Genomic DNA, 21,383 nt, shown 5'->3' on the forward strand with positions numbered 1-21,383 from the left:
ATCCTTATACTACATAAACAATATAATGATCGGTTGTTGACTGGAAAGTCCTTTTCGAAGTTAGATCACAAGTTACAATGTAATTTCAGATTCCTTTAAACCAGTAATTGGTGTTTTGAAAAATTTAATTGTATCCGCATACTTAAAATAGGACTTGCACCAAATATCAGCAAGAGGAAGACTCAGATATAGCTGTTTTTGCATTTGGGAGAACTATTGTAAATATCTGACACTCCTTTGCCACTCTATGAATTCTACAAGAGCTATAGTTGAACCAAGCGTGTACACCGCCTGGGGCTCTGTGGTGATGGATAGCGCATTGGAATTCTAGTTAGTTGTAGTTATTTAAAGGTTGTGGGTTTGAGTCCCACCAGAGTCGTTCTTTAGTTTTAAATGCAAATATTTAGGATTTACATACAACTTTTCATAACAATATGATTGGAGATTGGAGATCCTTATACTGCATAAACAATATAATTATCGGTTGTTGACTGGAAAGTCCCTTTCAAAGAAAGATCTCAAGTTACAATGTAAATTCAGATTCCTTTAATCCAGTAATTGGTGTTTTGAAAACACTTTTGTCTCTACTCAACTAGCCTTGCTCAGATTGAGGGGTATGTATTCTAAAACATCATAAAAAAATGTCTCCCTACAGTCCTTAATTGTGTACCACAAATTATGACACTAAATCCGCATACTTAAAATAGGACTTGCACCAAATATCAGCAAGAGGAAGACTCAGATATAGCTGATTTTGCATTTGTGAGAACAATTGTAAATATCTGACACTCCTTTGCCACTCTATGTATTCTACAAGTGCTACAGTCGAACCAAGCGCTTAAACTGCCAGGGGCGCTGTGGCGCAATAGATAGCTTGTTAGACTTCTAGTTGGTTGTAATTATTCAAAAGTTGTGGGCTTGAGTCCCCCCAGATTCATTCTTTAGTTTTAAATGCAAATATTTAGGATTTACATTCAACTTTTCATAACAATATGATTGGAGATTGGAGATCCTTATACTACATAAACAATATAATGATCGGTTTTTGACTGGAAAGTCCCTTTCAAAGTAAGATCACAAGTTACAATGTAATTTCAGATTCCTTTAAACCAGTAATTGGTGTTTTGAAAACACTTTTGTTTCTACTCAACTAGCCTTGCTCAGATAGAGTGGTATGTATTCTAAAACAACCTAAAAAAATGTCTCCCTACAGTCCTTAATTGTGTACCACAAATTATGTCACTAAATCCGCATACTTAAAATAGGACTTGCACCAAATATCAGCAAGAGGAAGACTCAGATATAGCTGTTTTTCCATTTGGAAGAACTATTGTAAATATCTGACACTCCTTTGCCACTCTATGTATTCTACAAGTGCTACAGTCGAACCAATAGCTTAAACTGCCAGGGGCTCTGTGGCCCAATGGATAGCGCATTGGTCGTCTAGTTGATTGTAGTTATTCAAAGGTTGTGGGTTCGAGTCCTACCTTAGTCGTTCTTTAGTTTTAAATGCAAATATTTAGGATTTACATTCAACTTTTCATAACAATATGACTGGAGATAGGAGATCCTTATACTACATAAACAATATAATGATCGGTTGTTGACTGGAAAGTCCTTTTCGAAGTTAGATCACAAGTTACAATGTAATTTCAGATTCCTTTAAACCAGTAATTGGTGTTTTGAAAAATTTAATTGTATTCACATACTTAAAATAGGACTTGCACCAAATATCAGCAAGAGGAAGACTCAGATATAGCTGTTTTTGCATTTGGGAGAACTATTGTAAATATCTGACACTCCTTTGCCACTCTATGTATTCTACAAGAGCTACAGTTTAACCAAGCGTGTAAACCGCCTGGGGCTCTGTGGTGATGGATAGCGCATTGGAATTCTAGTTGGTTGTAGTTATTTAAAGGTTGTGGGTTTGAGTCCCACGAGAGTCGTTCTTTAGTTTTAAATGCAAATATTTAGGATTTACATACAACTTTTCATAACAATATGATTGGTGATTGGAGATCCTTATACTGCATAAACAATATAATGATCGGTTGTTGACTGGAAAGTCCCTTTCAAAGTAAAATCTCAAGTTACAATGTAAATTCAGATTCCTTTAATCCAGTAATTGGTGTTTTGAAAACACTTTTGTCTCTACTCAACTAGCCTTGCTCAGATTGAGGGGTATGTATTCTAAAACATCATAAAAAATGTCTCCCTACAGTCCTTAATTGTGTACCACAAATTATGACACTAAATCGCATACTTAAAATAGGACTTGCACCAATTATCAGCAAGAGGAAGACTCAGATATAGCTGTTTTTCCATTTGGGAGAACTATTATAAATAACTGACACTCCTTTGCCACTCTATGTATTCTACAAGTGCTACAGTCGAACCAAGCGCTTAAACTGCCAGGGGCGCTGTGGCGCAATAGATAGCTTGTTAGACTTCTAGTTGATTATAATTATTCAAAAGTTGTGTGCTTGAGTCCCCCCAGATTCATTCTTTAGTTTTAAATGCAAATATTTAGGATTTACATTCAACTTTTCATAACAATATGATTGGAGATTGGAGATCCTTATAATACATAAACAATATAATGATCGGTTTTTGACTGGAAAGTCCCTTTCAAAGTAAGATCACAAGTTACAATGTAATTTCAGATTCCTTTAAACCAGTAATTGGTGTTTTGAAAACACTTTTGTTTCTACTCAACTAGCCTTGCTCAGATAGAGTGGTATGTATTCTAAAACAACCTAAAAAATGTCTCCCTACAGTCCTTAATTGTGTACCACAAATTATGTCACTAAATCCGCATACTTAAAATAGGACTTGCACCAAATATCAGCAAGAGGAAGACTCAGATATAGCTGTTTTTCCATTTGGATGAACTAATGTAAATATCTGACACTCCTTTGCCACGCTATGTATTCTACAAGTGCTACAGTTGAACCAAGCGCATAAACCGCCAGGGGCTCTGTGGCGCAATGGATAGCGCATTGGACTTCTAGTTGGTTGTAGTTATTCAAAGGTTGTGGGTTCGAGTCCCACCAGAGTCATTCTTTAGTTTTAAATGCAAATATTTAGGATTTACATTCAACATTTCATTACAATATGATTGGAGATTGGACATCCTTTTACTACATAAACAATATAATGATCGGTTGTTGACTGGAAAGTCCCTTTCAAAGTAAGAACACAAGTTACAATGTAATTTCAGATTCCTTTAAACCAGTAGTTGGTGTTTTCAAAACACTTTTGTCTCTACTCAACTAGCCTTGCTCAGATTGAGGGGTATGTATTCTAAAACATCATAAAAAAATGTCTCCCTACAGTCCTTAATTGTGTACCACAAATTATGTCACTAAATCCGCATACTTAAAATAGGACTTGCACCAAATATCAGCAAGAGGAAGACTCAGGTATAGCTGTTTTTGCATTTGGGAGAACTATTGTAAATATCTGACACTCCTTTGCCATGCTATGTATTCTACAAGTGCTATAGTCGAACCAAGCGCTAAAACCGCCAGGGCCTCTGTGGCGCAATGGATAGCGCATTGGACTTCTAGTTGGTTGTAGTTATTCAAAAGTTGTGGGCTTGAGTCCCACTAGAGTCGTTCTTTAGTTCTAAATGCAAGTATTTAGGATTTACATACAACTTTTCATAACAATATGATTGGAGATTGGAGATCCTTATACTACATAAACAATATAATGATCGGTTGTTGACTGGAAAGTCCCTTTCGAAGTTAGATCACAAGTTACAATGTAATTTCAGATTCCTTTAAACCAGTAATTGGTGTTTTGAAAAATTACATTGTATCCGCATACTTAAAATAGGACTTGCACCAAATATCAGCAAGAGGAAGACTCAGATATAGCTGTTTTTGCATTTGGGAGAACTATTGTAAATATCTGACACTCCTTTGCCACTCTATGTATTCTACAAGTGCTACAGTCGAACCAAGCACTTAAACTGCCAGGGGCGTGGTGGCGCAATGGATAGCGCGTTAGACTTCTAGTTGTTTGTAGTTATTCAAAAGTTGTGGGCTTGAGTCCCACCAGAGTCGTTCTTTAGTTTTAAATGCAAATATTTAGGATTTACATACAACTTTTCATAACAATATGATTGGAGATTGGAGATCCTTATACTGCATAAACAATATAATGATCGTTTGTTGACTGGAAAGTCCCTTTCAAAGTAAGATCACAAGTTACAATGTAAATTCAGATTCCATTAATCCAGTAATTGGTGTTTTGAAAACACTTTTGTCTCTACTCAACTAGCCTTGCTCAGATTGAGGGGTATGTATTCTAAAACATCATAAAAAAATGTCTCCCTACAGTCCTTAATTGTGTACCACAAATTATGTCACTAAATCCGCATACTTAAAATAGGATTTGCACCAAATATCAGCAAGAGGAAGACTCAGATATAGCTGTTTTTCCATTTGGGAGAACTATTGTAAATATCTGACACTCCTTTGCCACTCTATGTATTCTACAAGTGTTACAGTTGAACCAAGCGTGTAAACCGCCTGGGGCTCTGTGGTGATGGATAGCGCATTGGAATTCTAGTTGGTTGTAGTTATTTAAAGGTTGTGGGTTTGAGTCCCACCAGAGTCGTTCTTTAGTTTTAAATGCAAATATTTAGGATTTACATACAACTTTTCATAACAATATGATTGGAGATTGGAGATCCTTATACTGCATAAACAATATAATGATCGTTTGTTGACTGGAAAGTCCCTTTCAAAGTAAGATCTCAAGTTACAATGTAAATTCAGATTCCATTAATCCAGTAATTGGTGTTTTGAAAACACTTTTGTCTCTACTCAACTAGCCTTGCTCAGATTGAGGGGTATGTATTCTAAAACATCATAAAAAAATGTCTCCCTACAGTCCTTAATTGTGTACCACAAATTATGTCACTAAATCCGCATACTTAAAATAGGACTTGCACCAAATATCAGCAAGAGGAAGACTCAGATATAGCTGTTTTTCCATTTGGGAGAACTATTGTAAATATCTGACAATCCTTTGCCACGCTATGTATTCTACAAGTGCTACAGTCGAACCAAACGCTAGAACCGAAAGGGGCTCTGTGGCGCAATGAATAGCGCATTGGACTTCTAGTTGGTTGTAGTTATTCAAAGGTTGTGGGTTTGAGTCCCCCCCCAGAGTCATTCTTTTGTTTTAAATGCAAATATTTAGGAATTACATTCAAGTTTTCATAACAATATGATTGGAGATTGGACATCCTTATACTACATAAACAATATAATGATCGGTTTTTCACTGGAATGTCCCTTTCAAAGTAAGATCACAAGTTACAATGTAATTTCAGATTCCTTTAAACCAGTAATTGTGTTTTGAAAACACTTTTCTCTCTGCTCAACTAGCCTTGCTCAGATTGAGGGGTATGTATTCTAAAACATCATAAAAAAATGTCTCCCTACAGTCCTTAATTGTGTACCACAAATTATGTCAATAAATCAGCATACTTAAAATAGGACTTACACCAAATATCAGCAAGAGGAAGACTCAGATATAGCTGTTTTTGCATTTGGGAGAACTATTGTAAATATCTGACACTCCTTTGTCACTCTATGTATTCTACAAGTGCTACAGTTGAACCAAGCACGTAAACCGCCTTGGGCTCTGTGGCGATGGATAGCGCATTGGACTTCTAGTTGGTTGTAGTTATTCAAAGGTTGTGGGTTTGAGTGCCACCAGAGTCGTTATTTAGTTTTAAATGCAAATATTTAGGATTTACATACAACTTTTCATAACAATATGATTGGAGATTGGAGATCCTTATACTATATAAACAATATAATGATCGGTTGTTGACTGGAAAGTCCCTTTCAAAGTATGAACACAAGTTACAATGTAATTTCAGATTCCTTTAAACCAGTAATTGGTGTTTTCAAAACACATTTGTCTCTACTCAACTAGCCTTGCTCAGATTGAGGGGTATGTATTCTAAAACATCATAAAAAAATGTCTCCCTACAGTCCTTAATTGTGTACCACAAATTATGTCACTAAATCCGCATACTTAAAATAGGACTTGCACCAAATATCAGCAAGAGGAAGACTCAGATATAGCTGTTTTTCCATTTCGGAGAACTATTTTAAATATCTGACACTCCTTTGCCAAGCTATGTATTCTACAAGTGCTACAGTCGAACCAAGCGCTAAAACCGCAAGGGGTTTTGAGGCGCAATGGATAGCGCATTGGACTTCTAGTTATTTGTAGTTATTCAAAGGTTGTGGGTTCGAGTCCCACCAGAGTCATTCTTAAGTTTTAAATGCAAATATTTAGGATTTACATTCAACTTTTCATAACAATATGAATGGAGATTGGACATCCTTATACTACATAAACAATATAATGATTGGTTGTTGACTGGAAAGTCCCTTTCAAAGTTAGATCACAAGTTACAATGGAATTTCAGATTCCTTTAAAGCAGTAATTGATGTTTTGAAAACACTTTTCTCTCTACTCAACTAGCCTTGCTCAGATTGAGGGGTATGTATTCTAAAACATCATAAAAAAATGTCTCCCTACAGTCCTTAATTGTGTACCACAAATTATGTCACTAAATCGCATACTTAAAATAGGACTTGCACCAAATATCAGCAAGAGGAAGACTCAGATATAGCTGTTTTTCCATTTGGGAGAACTATTGTAAATATCTGACACTACTTTGCCACTCTATGTATTCTACAAGTGCTACAGTTGAACCAAGCGCATAAACCGCCAGGGGCTCTGTGGCGCAATGGATAGCGCAGTGGACTTCTAGTTGGTTGTAGTTATTCAAAGGTTGTGGGTTCGAGTCCCACCAGAGTCATTCTTTAGTTTTAAATGCAAATATTTAGGATTTACATTCAACTTTTCATAACAATATGATTGGAGATTGGACATCCTTATACTACATAAACAATATAATGACCGGTTTTTGACTGGAAAGTCCCTTTCAAAGTTAGATCACAAGTTACAATGTAATTTCAGATTCCTTTAAACCAGTAATTGGTGTTTTGAAAACACTTTTCTCTCTGCTCAACTAGCCTTACTCAGATTGAGGGGTATGTATTCTAAAACATGAAAAAAAAATGTCTCCCTACAGTTCTTAATTGTGTACCACAAATTATGTCAATAAATCAGCATACTTGAAATAGGACTTGCACCAAATATCAGCAAGAGGAAGACTCAGATATAGCTGTTTTTGCATTTGGGAGAACTATTGTAAATATCTGACACTCCTTTGCCACTCTATGTATTCTACAAGTGCTACAGTTGAACCAAGCGCGTAAACCCCCTTGGGCTCTGTGGCGATGGATAGCGCATTGGACTTCTAGCTGGTTGTAGTTATTCAAAGGTTGTGGGTTTGAGTGCCACCAGAGTCGTTATTTAGTTTTAAATGCAAATATTTAGGATTTACATACAACTTTTCATAACAATATGATTGGAGATTGGAGATCCTTATACTATATAAACAATATAATGATCGGTTGTTGACTGGAAAGTCCCTTTCAAAGTAAGAACACAAGTTACAATGTAATTTCAGATTCCTTTAAACCAGTAATTGGTGTTTTCAAAACACTTTTGTCTCTACTCAACTAGCCTTGCTCAGATTGAGGGGTATGTATTCTAAAACATCATAAAAAAATGTCTCCCTACAGTCCTTAATTGTGTACCACAAATTATGTCACTAAATCTGCATACTTAAAATAGGACTTGCACCAAATATCAGCAAGAGGAAGACTCAGATATAGCTGTTTTTGCATTTGGGAGAACTATTGTAAATATCTGACACTCCTTTGCCATGCTATGTATTCTACAAGTGCTATAGTCGAACCAAGCACTAAAACCGTCAGGGCCTCTGTGGCGCAATGGATAGCGCATTGGACTTCTAGTTGGTTGTAGTTATTCAAAAGTTGTGGGCTTGAGTCCCACTAGAGTCGTTCTTTAGTTTTAAATGCAAATATTTAGGATTTACATACAACTTTTCATAACAATATGATTGGAGATTGGAGATCCTTATACTACATAAACAATATAATGATCGGTTGTTGACTGGAAAGTCCCTTTCGAAGTTAGATCACAAGTTACAATGTAATTTCAGATTCCTTTAAACCAGTAATTGGTGTTTTGAAAAATTACATTGTATCCGCATACTTAAAATAGGACTTGCACCAAATATCAGCAAGAGGAAGACTCAGATATAGCTGTTTTTGCATTTGGGAGAACTATTGTAAATATCTGACACTCCTTTGCCACTCTATGTATTCTACAAGTGCTACAGTCGAACCAAGCGCTTAAACTGCCAGGGGCGTGGTGACGCAATGGATAGCGCGTTAGACTTCTAGTTGGTTGTAGTTATTCAAAAGTTGTGGGCTTGAGTCCAACCAGAGTCGTTCTTTAGTTTTAAATGCAAATATTTAGGATTTACATTCAACTTTTCCTAACAATATGATTGGAGATTGGAGATCCTTATACTACATAAACAATATAATGATCGGTTTTTGACTGGAAAGTCCCTTTCAAAGTAAGATCACAAGTTACAATGTAATTTCAGATTCCTTTAAACCAGTAATTGGTGTTTTGAAAACACTTTTGTCTCTACTCAACTAGCCTTGCTCAGATTGAGGGGTATGTATTCTAAAACATCATAAAAAAATGTCTCCCTACAGTCCTTAATTGTGTACCACAAATTATGTCACTAAATCCGCATACTTAAAATAGGATTTGCACCAAATATCAGCAAGAGGAAGACTCAGATATAGCTGTTTTTCCATTTGGGAGAACTATTGTAAATATCTGACACTCCTTTGCCACTCTATGTATTCTACAAGTGCTACATTCTAACCAAGCGCTAAAACCGCCATGGGCTCTGTGGCGCAATGGATAGCGCATTGGACTTCTAGTTGGTTGTAGTTATTCAAAGGTTGTGGGTTCGAGTCCCACCAGAGTTGTTCTTTAGTTTTAAATGCAAATATTTAGGATTTACATTCAACTTTTCATAACAATATGATTGGAGATTGGAGTTCCTTATACTACATAAACAATATAATGATCGGTTTTTGACTGGAAAGTCCCTTTCAAAGTTAGATCACAAGTTACAATGTAATTTCAGATTCCTTTAAACCAGTAATTGGTGTTTTCAAAACACTTTTGTCTCTACTCAACTAGCCTTGCTCAGATTGAGGGGTATGTATTCTAAAACATCATAAAAAAATGTCTCACTACAGTCCTTAATTGTGTACCACAAATTATGTCACTAAATCTGCATACTTAAAATAGGACTTGCACCAAATATCAGCAAGAGGAAGACTCAGATATAGCTGTTTTTGCATTTGGGAGAACTATTGTAAATATCTGACACTCCTTTGCCACTCTATGTATTCTACAAGTGCTACAGTCGAACCAAGCGCTTAAACTGCCAGGGGCATGGTGACGCAATGGATAGCGCGTTAGACTTCTAGTTGGTTGTAGTTATTCAAAAGGTGTGGGCTTGAGTCCCACCAGAGTCGTTCTTTAGTTTTAAATGCAAATATTTAGGATTTACATACAACTTTTCATAACAATATGATTGGAGATTGGAGATCCTTATACTACATAAACAATATAATGATCGGTTGTTGACTGGAAAGTCTCTTTCGAAGTTAGATCACAAGTTACAATGTAATTTCAGATTCCTTTAAACCAGTAATTGGTGTTTTGAAAAATTACATTGTATCCGCATACTTAAAATAGGACTTGCACCAAATATCAGCAAGAGGAAGACTCAGATATAGCTGTTTTTGCATTTGGGAGAACTATTGTAAATATCTGACACTCCTTTGCCACTCTATGTATTCTACAAGTGCTACAGTCGAACCAAGCGCTTAAACTGCCAGGGGCGTGGTGGCGCAATGGATAGCGCGTTAGACTTCTAGTTGGTTGTAGTTATTCAAAAGTTGTGGGCTTGAGTCCCACCAGAGTCGTTCTTTAGTTTTAAATGCAAATATTTAGGATTTACATTCAACTTTTCATAACAATATGATTGGAGATTGGAGATCCTTATACTACATAAACAATATAATGATCGGTTTTTGACTGGAAAGTCCCTTTCAAAGTAAGATCACAAGTTACAATGTAATTTCAGATTCCTTTGAACCAGTAATTGGTGTTTTGAAAACACTTTTGTCTCTACTCAACTAGCCTTGCTCAGATTGAGGGGTATGTATTCTAAAACATCATAAAAAAATGTCTCCCTACAGTCCTTAATTGTGTACCACAAATTATGTCACTAAATCCGCATACTTAAAATAGGATTTGCACCAAATATCAGCAAGAGGAAGACTCAGATATAGCTGTTTTTGCATTTGGGAGAACTATTGTAAATATCTGACACGCCTTTGCCACTCTATGTATTCTACAAGTGCAACATTCTAACCAAGCGCTAAAACCGCCATGGGCTCTGTGGCGCAATGGATAGCGCATTGGACTTCTAGTTGGTTGTAGTTATTCAAAGGTTGTGGGTTCGAGTCCCACCAGAGTTGTTCTTTAGTTTTAAATGCAAATATTTAGGATTTACATTCAACTTTTCATAACAATATGATTGGAGATTGGAGTTCCTTATACTACATAAACAATATAATGATCGGTTTTTGACTGGAAAGTCCCTTTCAAAGTTAGATCACAAGTTACAATGTAATTTCAGATTCCTTTAAACCAGTAATTGGTGTTTTGAAAACACTTTTCTCTCTGCTCAACTAGCCTTGCTCAGATTGAGGGGTATGTATTCTAAAACATCATAAAAAAATGTCTCCCTACAGTCCTTAATTGTGTACCACAAATTATGTCACTAAATCCGCATACTTAAAATAGGATTTGCACCAAATATCAGCAAGAGGAAGACTCAGATATAGCTGTTTTTGCATTTGGGAGAACTATTGTAAATATCTGACACTCCATTGCCACTCTATGTATTCTACAAGTGTTACAGTCGAACCAAGCGCTAAAACAGCCAGGGGCTCTGTAGCGCAATGGATCGCGAATTGGACTTTTAGTTGGTTGTAGTTATTCAAAAGTTGTGTGTTCAAGTCGTTCTTTAGTTTTAAATGCAAATATTTAGGATTTACATTCAACTTTTCATAACAATATGATTGGAGATTGGACATCCTTATACTGGTACTACATAAACAATATAATGATCGGTTATTGACTGGAAAGTCCCTTTCAAAGTTAGATTACAAGTTACAATGTAATTTCAGATTCCTTTAAACCAGTAATTGGTGTTTTGAAAACACTTTTGTCTCTACTCAACTAGCCTTGCTCAGATTGAGTGGTATGTATTCTAAAATATCATAAAAAAATGTCTCCCTACAGTCCTTAATTGTGTACCACAAATTATGTCACTAAATCCGCATACTTAAAATAGGTCTTGCACCAAATATCAGCAAGAGGAAGACTCAGATATAGCTGTTTTTGCATTTGGGAGAACTATTGTAAATATCTGACACTCCTTTGCCACTCTATGTATTCTACAAGTGCTACAGTCGAACCAAGCGCTAAAACCGCAAGGGGTTTTGAGGCGCAATGGATAGCGCATTGGACTTCTAGTTATTTGTAGTTATTCAAAGGTTGTGGGTTCGAGTCCCACCAGAGTCATTCTTAAGTTTTAAATGCAAATATTTAGGATTTACATTCAACTTTTCATAACAATATGATTGGAGATTGTACATCCTTATACTACATAAACAATATAATGATTGGTTGTTGACTGGAAAGTCCCTTTCAAAGTTAGATCACAAGTTACAATGTAATTTCAGATTCCTTTAAAGCAGTAATTGATGTTTTGAAAACACTTTTCTCTCTACTCAACTAGCCTTGCTCAGATTGAGGGGTATGTATTCTAAAACATCATAAAAAAATGTCTCCCTACAGTCCTTAATTGTGTACCACAAATTATGTCACTAAATCGCATACTTAAAATAGGACTTGCACCAAATATCAGCAAGAGGAACACTCAGATATAGCTGTTTTTCCATTTGGGAGAACTATTGTAAATATCTGACACTCCTTTGCCACTCTATGTATTCTACAAGTGCTACAGTTGAACCAAGCACGTAAACCGCCAGGGGCTCTGTGGCGCAATGGATAGCGCAGTGGACTTCTAGTTGGTTGTAGTTATTCAAAGGTTGTGGGTTCGAATCCCACCAGAGTCATTCTCTAGTTTTAAATGCAAATATTTAGGATTTACATTCAACTTTTCATAACAATATGATTGGAGATTGGACATCCTTATACTACATAAACAATATAATGACCGGTTTTTGACTGGAAAGTCCCTTTCAAAGTTAGATCACAAGTTACAATGTAATTTCAGATTCCTTTAAACCAGTAATTGGTGTTTTGAAAACACTTTTCTCTCTGCTCAACTATCCTTGCTCAGATTGAGGGGTATGTATTCTAAAACATGAAAAAAAAATGTCTCCCTACAGTCCTTAATTGTGTACCACAAATTATGTCAATAAATCAGCATACTTGAAATAGGACTTGCACCAAATATCAGCAAGAGGAAGACTCAGATATAGCTGTTTTTGCATTTGGGAGAACTATTGTAAATATCTGACACTCCTTTGCCACTCTATGTATTCTACAAGTGCTACAGTTGAACCAAGCGCGTAAACCCCCTTGGGCTCTGTGGCGATGGATAGCGCATTGGACTTCTAGCTGGTTGTAGTTATTCAAAGGTTGTGGGTTTGAGTGCCACCAGAGTCGTTATTTAGTTTTAAATGCAAATATTTAGGATTTACATACAACTTTTCATAACAATATGATTGGAGATTGGAGATCCTTATACTATATAAACAATATAATGATCGGTTGTTGACTGGAAAGTCCCTTTCAAAGTAAGAACACAAGTTACAATGTAATTTCAGATTCCTTTAAACCAGTAATTGGTGTTTTCAAAACACTTTTGTCTCTACTCAACTAGCCTTGCTCAGATTGAGGGGTATGTATTCTAAAACATCATAAAAAAATGTCTCCCTACAGTCCTTAATTGTGTACCACAAATTATGTCACTAAATCTGCATACTTAAAATAGGACTTGCACCAAATATCAGCAAGAGGAAGACTCAGATATAGCTGTTTTTGCATTTGGGAGAACTATTGTAAATATCTGACACTCCTTTGCCATGCTATGTATTCTACAAGTGCTATAGTCGAACCAAGCGCTAAAACCGCCAGGGCCTCTGTGGCGCAATGGATAGCGCATTGGACTTCTAGTTGGTTGTAGTTATTCAAAAGTTGTGGGCTTGAGTCCCACTAGAGTCGTTCTTTAGTTTTAAATGCAAATATTTAGGATTTACATACAACTTTTCATAACAATATGATTGGAGATTGGAGATCCTTATACTACATAAACAATATAATGATCGGTTGTTGACTGGAAAGTCCCTTTCGAAGTTAGATCACAAGTTACAATGTAATTTCAGATTCCTTTAAACCAGTAATTGGTGTTTTGAAAAATTACATTGTATCCGCATACTTAAAATAGGACTTGCACCAAATATCAGCAAGAGGAAGACTCAGATATAGCTGTTTTTGCATTTGGGAGAACTATTGTAAATATCTGACACTCCTTTGCCACTCTATGTATTCTACAAGTGCTACAGTCGAACCAAGCGCTTAAACTGCCAGGGGCGTGGTGGCGCAATGGATAGCGCGTTAGACTTCTAGTTGGTTGTAGTTATTCAAAAGTTGTGGGCTTGAGTCCCACCAGAGTCGTTCTTTAGTTTTATATGCAAATATTTAGGATTTACATACAACTTTTCATAACAATATGATTGGAGATTGGAGTTCCTTATACTACATAAACAATATAATGATCGGTTTTTGACTGGAAAGTCCCTTTCAAAGTTAGATCACAAGTTACAATGTAATTTCAGATTCCTTTAAACCAGTAATTGGTGTTTTCAAAACACTTTTGTCTCTACTCAACTAGCCTTGCTCAGATTGAGGGGTATGTATTCTAAAACATCATAAAAAAATGTCTCACTACAGTCCTTAATTGTGTACCACAAATTATGTCACTAAATCTGCATACTTAAAATAGGACTTGCACCAAATATCAGCAAGAGGAAGACTCAGATATAGCTGTTTTTGCATTTGGGAGAACTATTGTAAATATCTGACACTCCTTTGCCACTCTATGTATTCTACAAGTGCTACAGTCGAACCAAGCGCTTAAACTGCCAGGGGCGTGGTGACGCAATGGATAGCGCGTTAGACTTCTAGTTGGTTGTAGTTATTCAAAAGTTGTGGGCTTGAGTCCCACCAGAGTCGTTCTTTAGTTTTAAATGCAAATATTTAGGATTTACATACAACTTTTCATAACAATATGATTGGAGATTGGAGATCCTTATACTACATAAACAATATAATGATCGGTTGTTGACTGGAAAGTCCCTTTCGAAGTTAGATCACAAGTTACAATGTAATTTCAGATTCCTTTAAACCAGTAATTGGTGTTTTGAAAAATTACATTGTATCCGCATACTTAAAATAGGACTTGCACCAAATATCAGCAAGAGGAAGACTCAGATATAGCTGTTTTTGCATTTGGGAGAACTATTGTAAATATCTGACACTCCTTTGCCACTCTATGTATTCTACAAGTGCTACAGTCGAACCAAGCGCTTAAACTGCCAGGGGCGTGGTGCGCAATGGATAGCGCGTTAGACTTCTAGTTGGTTGTAGTTATTCAAAAGTTGTGAGCTTGAGTCCCACCAGAGTCGTTCTTTAGTTTTAAATGTAAATATTTAGGATTTACATTCAACTTTTCATAACAATATGATTGGAGATTGGAGATCCTTATACTACATAAACAATATAATGATCGGTTTTTGACTGGAAAGTCCCTTTCAAAGTAAGATCACAAGTTACAATGTAATTTCAGATTCCTTTAAACCAGTAATTGGTGTTTTGAAAACACTTTTGTCTCTACTCAACTAGCCTTGCTCAGATTGAGGGGTATGTATTCTAAAACATCATAAAAAAATGTCTCCCTACAGTCCTTAATTGTGTACCACAAATTATGTCACTAAATCCGCATACTTAAAATAGGATTTGCACCAAATATCAGCAAGAGGAAGACTCAGATATAGCTGTTTTTGCATTTGGGAGAACTATTGTAAATATCTGACACTCCTTTGCCACTCTATGTATTCTACAAGTGCAACATTCTAACCAAGCGCTAAAACCGCCATGGGCTCTGTGGCGCAATGGATAGCGCATTGGACTTCTAGTTGGTTGTAGTTATTCAAAGGTTGTGGGTTCGAGTCCCACCAGAGTTGTTCTTTAGTTTTAAATGCAAATATTTAGGATTTACATTCAACTTTTCATAACAATATGATTGGAGATTGGAGTTCTTTATACTACATAAACAATATAATGATCGGTTTTTGACTGGAAAGTCCCTTTCAAAGTTAGATCACAAGTTACAATGTAATTTCAGATTCCTTTAAACCAGTAATTGGTGTTTTGAAAACACTTTTCTCTCTTGTCAACTAGCCTTGCTCAGATTGAGGGGTATGTATTCTAAAACATCATAAAATAATGTCTCCCTACAGTCCTTAATTGTGTACCACAAATTATGTCACTAAATCCGCATACTTAAAATAGGAATTGCACCAAATATCAGCAAGAGGAAGACTCAGATATAGCTGTTTTTGCATTTGGGAGAACTATTGTAAATATCTGACACTCCATTGCCACTCTATGTATTCTACAAGTGTTACAGTCGAACCAAGCGCTAAAACAGCCAGGGGCTCTGTAGCGCAATGGATCGCGAATTGGACTTCTAGTTGGTTGTAGTTATTCAAAAGTTGTGTGTTCGAGTCGTTCTTTAGTTTTAAATGCAAATATTTAGGATTTACATTCAACTTTTCATAACAATATGATTGGAGATTGGACATCCTTATACTGGTACTACATAAACAATATAATGATCGGTTATTGACTGGAAAGTCCCTTTCAAAGTTAGATTACAAGTTACAATGTAATTTCAGATTCCTTTAAACCAGTAATTGGTGTTTTGAAAACACTTTTGTCTCTACTCAACTAGCCTTGCTCAGATTGAGGGGTATATATTCTAAAACATCATAAAAAAATGTCTCCCTACAGTCCTTAATTGTGTACCACAAATTATGTCACTAAATCCGCATACTTAAAATAGGACTTGCACCAAATATCAGCAAGAGGAAGACTCAGATATAGCTGTTTTTGCATTTGGGAGAACTATTGTAAATTTCTGACACTCCTTTGCCACTCTATGTATTCTACAAGTGCTACAGTCGAACCAAGCACTTAAACTGCCAGGGGCGCGGTGGCGCAATGGATAGCGCGTTAGACTTCTAGTTGGTTGTAGTTATTCAAAAGTTGTGGGTTCAAGTCCCACCAGAGTTGTTCTTTAGTTTTAAATGCAAATATTTAGGATTTACATTCAACTTTTCATAACAATATGATTGGAGATTGGAGATCCTTATTCTACATAAACATTATAATGATCGGTTTTTGACTGGAAAGTCCCTTTCAAAGTAAGATCACAAGTTACAATGTAATTTCAGATTCCTTTAAACCAGTAATTGGTGTTTTGAAAACACTTTTGTCTCTACTCAACTAGCCTTGCTCAGATTGAGGGGTATATATTCTAAAACATCATAAAAAAATGTCTCCCTACAGTCCTTAATTGTGTACCACAAATTATGTCACTAAATCCACATACTTAAAATAGGATTTGCACCAAATATCAGCAAGAGGAAGACTCAGATTTAGCTGTTTTAGCATTTGTGAGAACTATTGTAAATATCTGACACTCCTTTGCCACTCTATGTATTCTACAAGAGCTACAGTTGTACCAAGCGTGTAAACCGCCTGGGGCTCTGTGGTGATGGATAGCGCATTGGAATTCTAGTTGGTTGTAGTTATTTAAAGGTTGTGGGTTTGAGTCCCACCAAAGTCGTTCTTTAGTTTTAAATGCAAATATTTAGGATTTACATACAACTTTTCATAACAATATGATTGGAGATTGGAGATCCTTATACTACATAAACAATATAATGATCGGTTTTTGACTGGAAAGTCCCTTTCAAAGTAAGATCACAAGTTACAATGTAATTTCAGATTCCTTTAAACCAGTAATTGGTGTTTTGAAAACACTTTTGTCTCTACTCAACTAGCCTTGCTCAGATTGAGGGGTATGTATTCTAAAACATCATAAAAAAATGTCTCCCTACAGTCCTTAATTGTGTACCACAAATTATGTCACTAAATCCGCATACTTAAAATAGGATTTGCACCAAATATCAGCAAGAGGAAGACTCAGATATAGCTGTTTTTGCATTTGGGAGAACTATTGTAAATATCTGACACTCCTTTGCCACTCTATGTATTCTACAAGTGCAACATTCTAACCAAGCGCTAAAACCGCCATGGGCTCTGTGGCGCAATGGATAGTGCATTGGACTTCTAGTTGGTTGTAGTTATTCAAAGGTTGTGGGTTCGAGTCCCACCAGAGTTGTTCTTTAGTTTTAAATGCAAATATTTAGGATTTACATTCAACTTTTCATAACAATATGATTGGAGATTGGAGTTCCTTATACTACATAAACAATATAATGATCGGTTTTTGACTGGAAAGTCCCTTTCAAAGTTAGATCACAAGTTACAATGTAATTTCAGATTCCTTTAAACCAGTAATTGGTGTTTTGAAAACACTTTTCTCTCTTGTCAACTAGCCTTGCTCAGATTGAGGGGTATGTATTCTAAAACATCATAAAAAAATGTCTCCCTACAGTCCTTAATTGTGTACCACAAATTATGTCACTAAATCCGCATACTTAAAATAGGAATTGCACCAAATATCAGCAAGAGGAAGACTCAGATATAGCTGTTTTTGCATTTGGGAGAACTATTGTAAATATCTGACACTACATTGCCACTCTATGTATTCTACAAGTGTTACAGTCGAACCAAGCGCTAAAACAGCCAGGGGCTCTGTAGCGCAATGGATCGCGAATTGGACTTCTAGTTGGTTGTAGTTATTCAAAAGTTGTGTGTTCGAGTCGTTCTTTAGTTTTAAATGCAAATATTTAGGATTTACATTCAACTTTTCATAACAATATGATTGGAGATTGGACATCCTTATACTGGTACTACATAAACAATATAATGATCGGTTATTGACTGGAAAGTCCCTTTCAAAGTTAGATTACAAGTTACAATGTAATTTCAGATTCCTTTAAACCAGTAATTGGTGTTTTGAAAACACTTTTGTCTCTACTCAACTAGCCTTGCTCAGATTGAGGGGTATATATTCTAAAACATCATAAAAAAATGTCTCCCTACAGTCCTTAATTGTGTACCACAAATTATGTCACTAAATCCGCATACTTAAAATAGGACTTGCACCAAATATCAGCAAGAGGAAGACTCAGATATAGCTGTTTTTGCATTTGGGAGAACTATTGTAAATATCTGACACTCCTTTGCCACTCTATGTATTCTACAAGTGCTACAGTCGAACCAAGCGCTTAAACTGCCAGGGGCGCGGTGGCGCAATGGATAGCGCGTTAGACTTCTAGTTGGTTGTAGTTATTCAAAAGTTGTGGGTTCAAGTCCCACCAGAGTTGTTCTTTAGTTTTAAATGCAAATATTTAGGATTTACATTCAACTTTTCATAACAATATGATTGGAGATTGGAGATCCTTATTCTACATAAACATTATAATGATCGGTTTTTGACTGGAAAGTCCCTTTCAAAGTAAGATCACAAGTTACAATGTAATTTCAGATTCCTTTAAACCAGTAATTGGTGTTTTGAAAACACTTTTGTCTCTACTCAACTAGCCTTGCTCAGATTGAGGGGTATATATTCTAAAACATCATAAAAAAATGTCTCCCTACAGTCCTTAATTGTGTACCACAAATTATGTCACTAAATCCGCATACTTAAAATAGGACTTGCACCAAATATCAGCAAGAGGAAGACTCATATATAGCTGTTTTTGCATTTGGGAGAACTATTGTAAATTTCTGACACTCCTTTGCAACTCTATGTATTCTACAAGTGCTACAGTCGAACCAAGCGCTAAAACCGCCATGGGCTCTGTGGTGCAATGGATAGCACATTGGACTTCTATTTGGTTGTAGTTATTCAAAGGTTGTGGTTTCAAGTCCCACCAGAGTCGTTAATTCATTTTAAATGCAAATATGTAAGATTTAAATTTAACTTTTCATAACAATATGATTGGAGATTGGACATCCTTAAACAGGTACTACGTAAACAATATAATGATCGGTTATTGACTGGAAAGACCCTTTCAAAGTTAGATTACAAGTTACAATGTCATTTAAGATTCCTTTAAACCAGTAATTGGTGTTTTGAAAACACTTTTGTCTCTACTCAACTAGCCTTGCTCAGATTGAGTGGTATGTATTCAAAAACATCATAAAAAAATGTCTCCCTACAGTCCTTAATTGTGTACCACAAATTATGTCACTAAATCCGCATAGTTAAAATAGGATTTGCACCAAATATCAGCAATAGGAAGACTCAGATATAGCTGCTTTTGCATTTCGGAGAACTATTGTAAATATCTGACACTCCTTTGCCACTCTATCTATTCTACAAGTGCTACAGTCGAACCAAGCGCTTAAACTGCCAGGGGCGCGGTGGCGCAATGGATAGCGCGTTAGACTTCTAGTTGGTTGCAGTTATTCAAAAGTTGTGGGCTTGAGTCCCACCAGAGTCATTCTTTAGTTTTAAATGCAAATATTTAGGATTTACATACAACTTTTCATAACAATATGATTGGAGATTGGAGATCCTTATACTACATAAACAATATAATGATCGGGTTTTGACTGGAAAGTCCCTTTCAAAGTTAGATTACAAGTTACAATGCAATTTCAGATTCCTTTAAACCAGTAATTGGTGTTCTGAAAACACTTTTGTCTCTACTCAACTAGCCTTGCTCAGATTGAGTGGTATGTATTCTAAAACATCAGAAAGAATTGTCTCCCTACAGTCCTTAATTGTGTACCACAAGTTATGTCACTAAATCCGCATACTTAAAATAGGACTTGCACCAAATATCAGCAAGAGGAAGACTCAGATATAGCTGTTTTTGCATTTGGGAGAACTATTGTAAATATCTGACACTCATTTGCCACTCTATGTATTCTACAAGTGCTACAGTCGAACCAAGTGCTTAAACTGCCAGGGGCACTGTGGCGCAATGGATAGCGTGTTAGACTTCTAGTTGGTTGTAGTTATTCAAAAGTTGTGGGCTTGAGTCCCACCAGAGTCGTTCTATAGTTTTAAATGCAAATATTTAGGATTTACATACAACTTTTCATAACAATATGATTGGAGATTGGAGATCCTTATACTACATAAACAATATAATGATCGGTTTTTGACTGGAAAGTCCCTTTCAAAGTAAGATCACAAGTTACAATGGAATTTCAGATTCCTTTAAACCAGTAATTGGTGTTTTGAAAACACTTTTGTCTCTACTCAACTAGCCTTGCTCAGATTGAGGGGTATGTATTCTAAAACATCATAAAAAAATGTCTCCCTACAGTCCTTAATTGTGTACCACAAATTATGTCACTAAATCCGCATACTTAAAATAGGACTTGCACCAAATATCAGCAAGAGGAAGACTCAGATATAGCTGTTTTTGCATTTGGGAGAACTATTGTAAATTTCTGACACTCCTTTGCCACTCTATGTATTCTACAAGTGCTACAGTCGAACCAAGCGCAAAAACCGCCATGGGCTCTGTGGCGCAATGGATAGCGCATTGGACTTCTAGTTGGTTGTAGTTATTCAAAGGTTGTGGGTTCAAGTCCCACCAGAGTCTTTCTTTAGTTTTAAATGCAAATATGTAAGATTTAAATTCAACTTTTCATAAAAATATGATTGGAGATTGGACATCCTTATACTACATAAACAATATAATGATCGGTTTTTGACTGGAAAGTCCCTTTCAAAGTTAGATTACAAGTTACAATGCAATTTCAGATTCCTTTAAACCAGTAATTGGTGTTTTGAAAACACTTTTGTCTCTACTCAACTAGCCTTGCTCAGATTGAGTGGTATGTATTCTAAAACATCAGAAAAAATTGTCTCCCTACAGTCCTTAATTGTGTACCACAAGTTATTTCACTAAATCCGCATACTTAAAATAGGACTTGCACCAAATATCAGCAGGAGGAAGACTCAGATATAGCTGTTTTTGCATTTGGGAGAACTATTGTAAATATCTGACACTCCTTTGCCACTCTATGTATTCTACAAGTGCTACAGTCGAACCAAG

The 21,383-nt window shown here is 36.0% G+C and overlaps 9 non-coding genes across 9 annotated transcripts; all 9 read left to right on the forward strand.

Annotated features, from left to right (window-relative positions):
• Window positions 1-2,973: 2,973 nt before the first annotated feature.
• On the forward strand, window positions 2,974-3,059 carry TRNAR-UCU (transfer RNA arginine (anticodon UCU)). Its single transcript is given in 2 exon segments — window positions 2,974-3,010; window positions 3,024-3,059. It is a non-coding gene; the product is annotated as a tRNA-Arg (tRNA).
• Window positions 3,060-6,770: 3,711 nt separating this feature from the next.
• Window positions 6,771-6,856, forward strand: TRNAR-UCU (transfer RNA arginine (anticodon UCU)). Its single transcript is given in 2 exon segments — window positions 6,771-6,807; window positions 6,821-6,856. It is a non-coding gene; the product is annotated as a tRNA-Arg (tRNA).
• A 2,039-nt stretch (window positions 6,857-8,895) lies between these two features.
• On the forward strand, window positions 8,896-8,981 carry TRNAR-UCU (transfer RNA arginine (anticodon UCU)). The gene is given in 2 exon segments: window positions 8,896-8,932; window positions 8,946-8,981. It is a non-coding gene; the product is annotated as a tRNA-Arg (tRNA).
• A 1,483-nt stretch (window positions 8,982-10,464) lies between these two features.
• TRNAR-UCU (transfer RNA arginine (anticodon UCU)) lies at window positions 10,465-10,550 on the forward strand. The gene is given in 2 exon segments: window positions 10,465-10,501; window positions 10,515-10,550. It is a non-coding gene; the product is annotated as a tRNA-Arg (tRNA).
• Window positions 10,551-12,132: 1,582 nt separating this feature from the next.
• Window positions 12,133-12,218, forward strand: TRNAR-UCU (transfer RNA arginine (anticodon UCU)). The gene is given in 2 exon segments: window positions 12,133-12,169; window positions 12,183-12,218. It is a non-coding gene; the product is annotated as a tRNA-Arg (tRNA).
• A 3,049-nt stretch (window positions 12,219-15,267) lies between these two features.
• TRNAR-UCU (transfer RNA arginine (anticodon UCU)) lies at window positions 15,268-15,353 on the forward strand. The gene is given in 2 exon segments: window positions 15,268-15,304; window positions 15,318-15,353. It is a non-coding gene; the product is annotated as a tRNA-Arg (tRNA).
• A 2,139-nt stretch (window positions 15,354-17,492) lies between these two features.
• Window positions 17,493-17,578, forward strand: TRNAR-UCU (transfer RNA arginine (anticodon UCU)). The gene is given in 2 exon segments: window positions 17,493-17,529; window positions 17,543-17,578. It is a non-coding gene; the product is annotated as a tRNA-Arg (tRNA).
• Window positions 17,579-19,161: 1,583 nt separating this feature from the next.
• Window positions 19,162-19,247, forward strand: TRNAR-UCU (transfer RNA arginine (anticodon UCU)). Its single transcript is given in 2 exon segments — window positions 19,162-19,198; window positions 19,212-19,247. It is a non-coding gene; the product is annotated as a tRNA-Arg (tRNA).
• Window positions 19,248-20,841: 1,594 nt separating this feature from the next.
• On the forward strand, window positions 20,842-20,927 carry TRNAR-UCU (transfer RNA arginine (anticodon UCU)). Its single transcript is given in 2 exon segments — window positions 20,842-20,878; window positions 20,892-20,927. It is a non-coding gene; the product is annotated as a tRNA-Arg (tRNA).
• The last annotated feature ends 456 nt before the right edge of the window (window positions 20,928-21,383 follow it).

Source organism: Taudactylus pleione, unplaced genomic scaffold (genome assembly GCF_031769625.1).
Source record: "Taudactylus pleione unplaced genomic scaffold, aTauple2 ptg000070l, whole genome shotgun sequence".
In the NCBI taxonomy this organism is placed as follows: domain Eukaryota; kingdom Metazoa; phylum Chordata; class Amphibia; order Anura; family Myobatrachidae; genus Taudactylus; species Taudactylus pleione.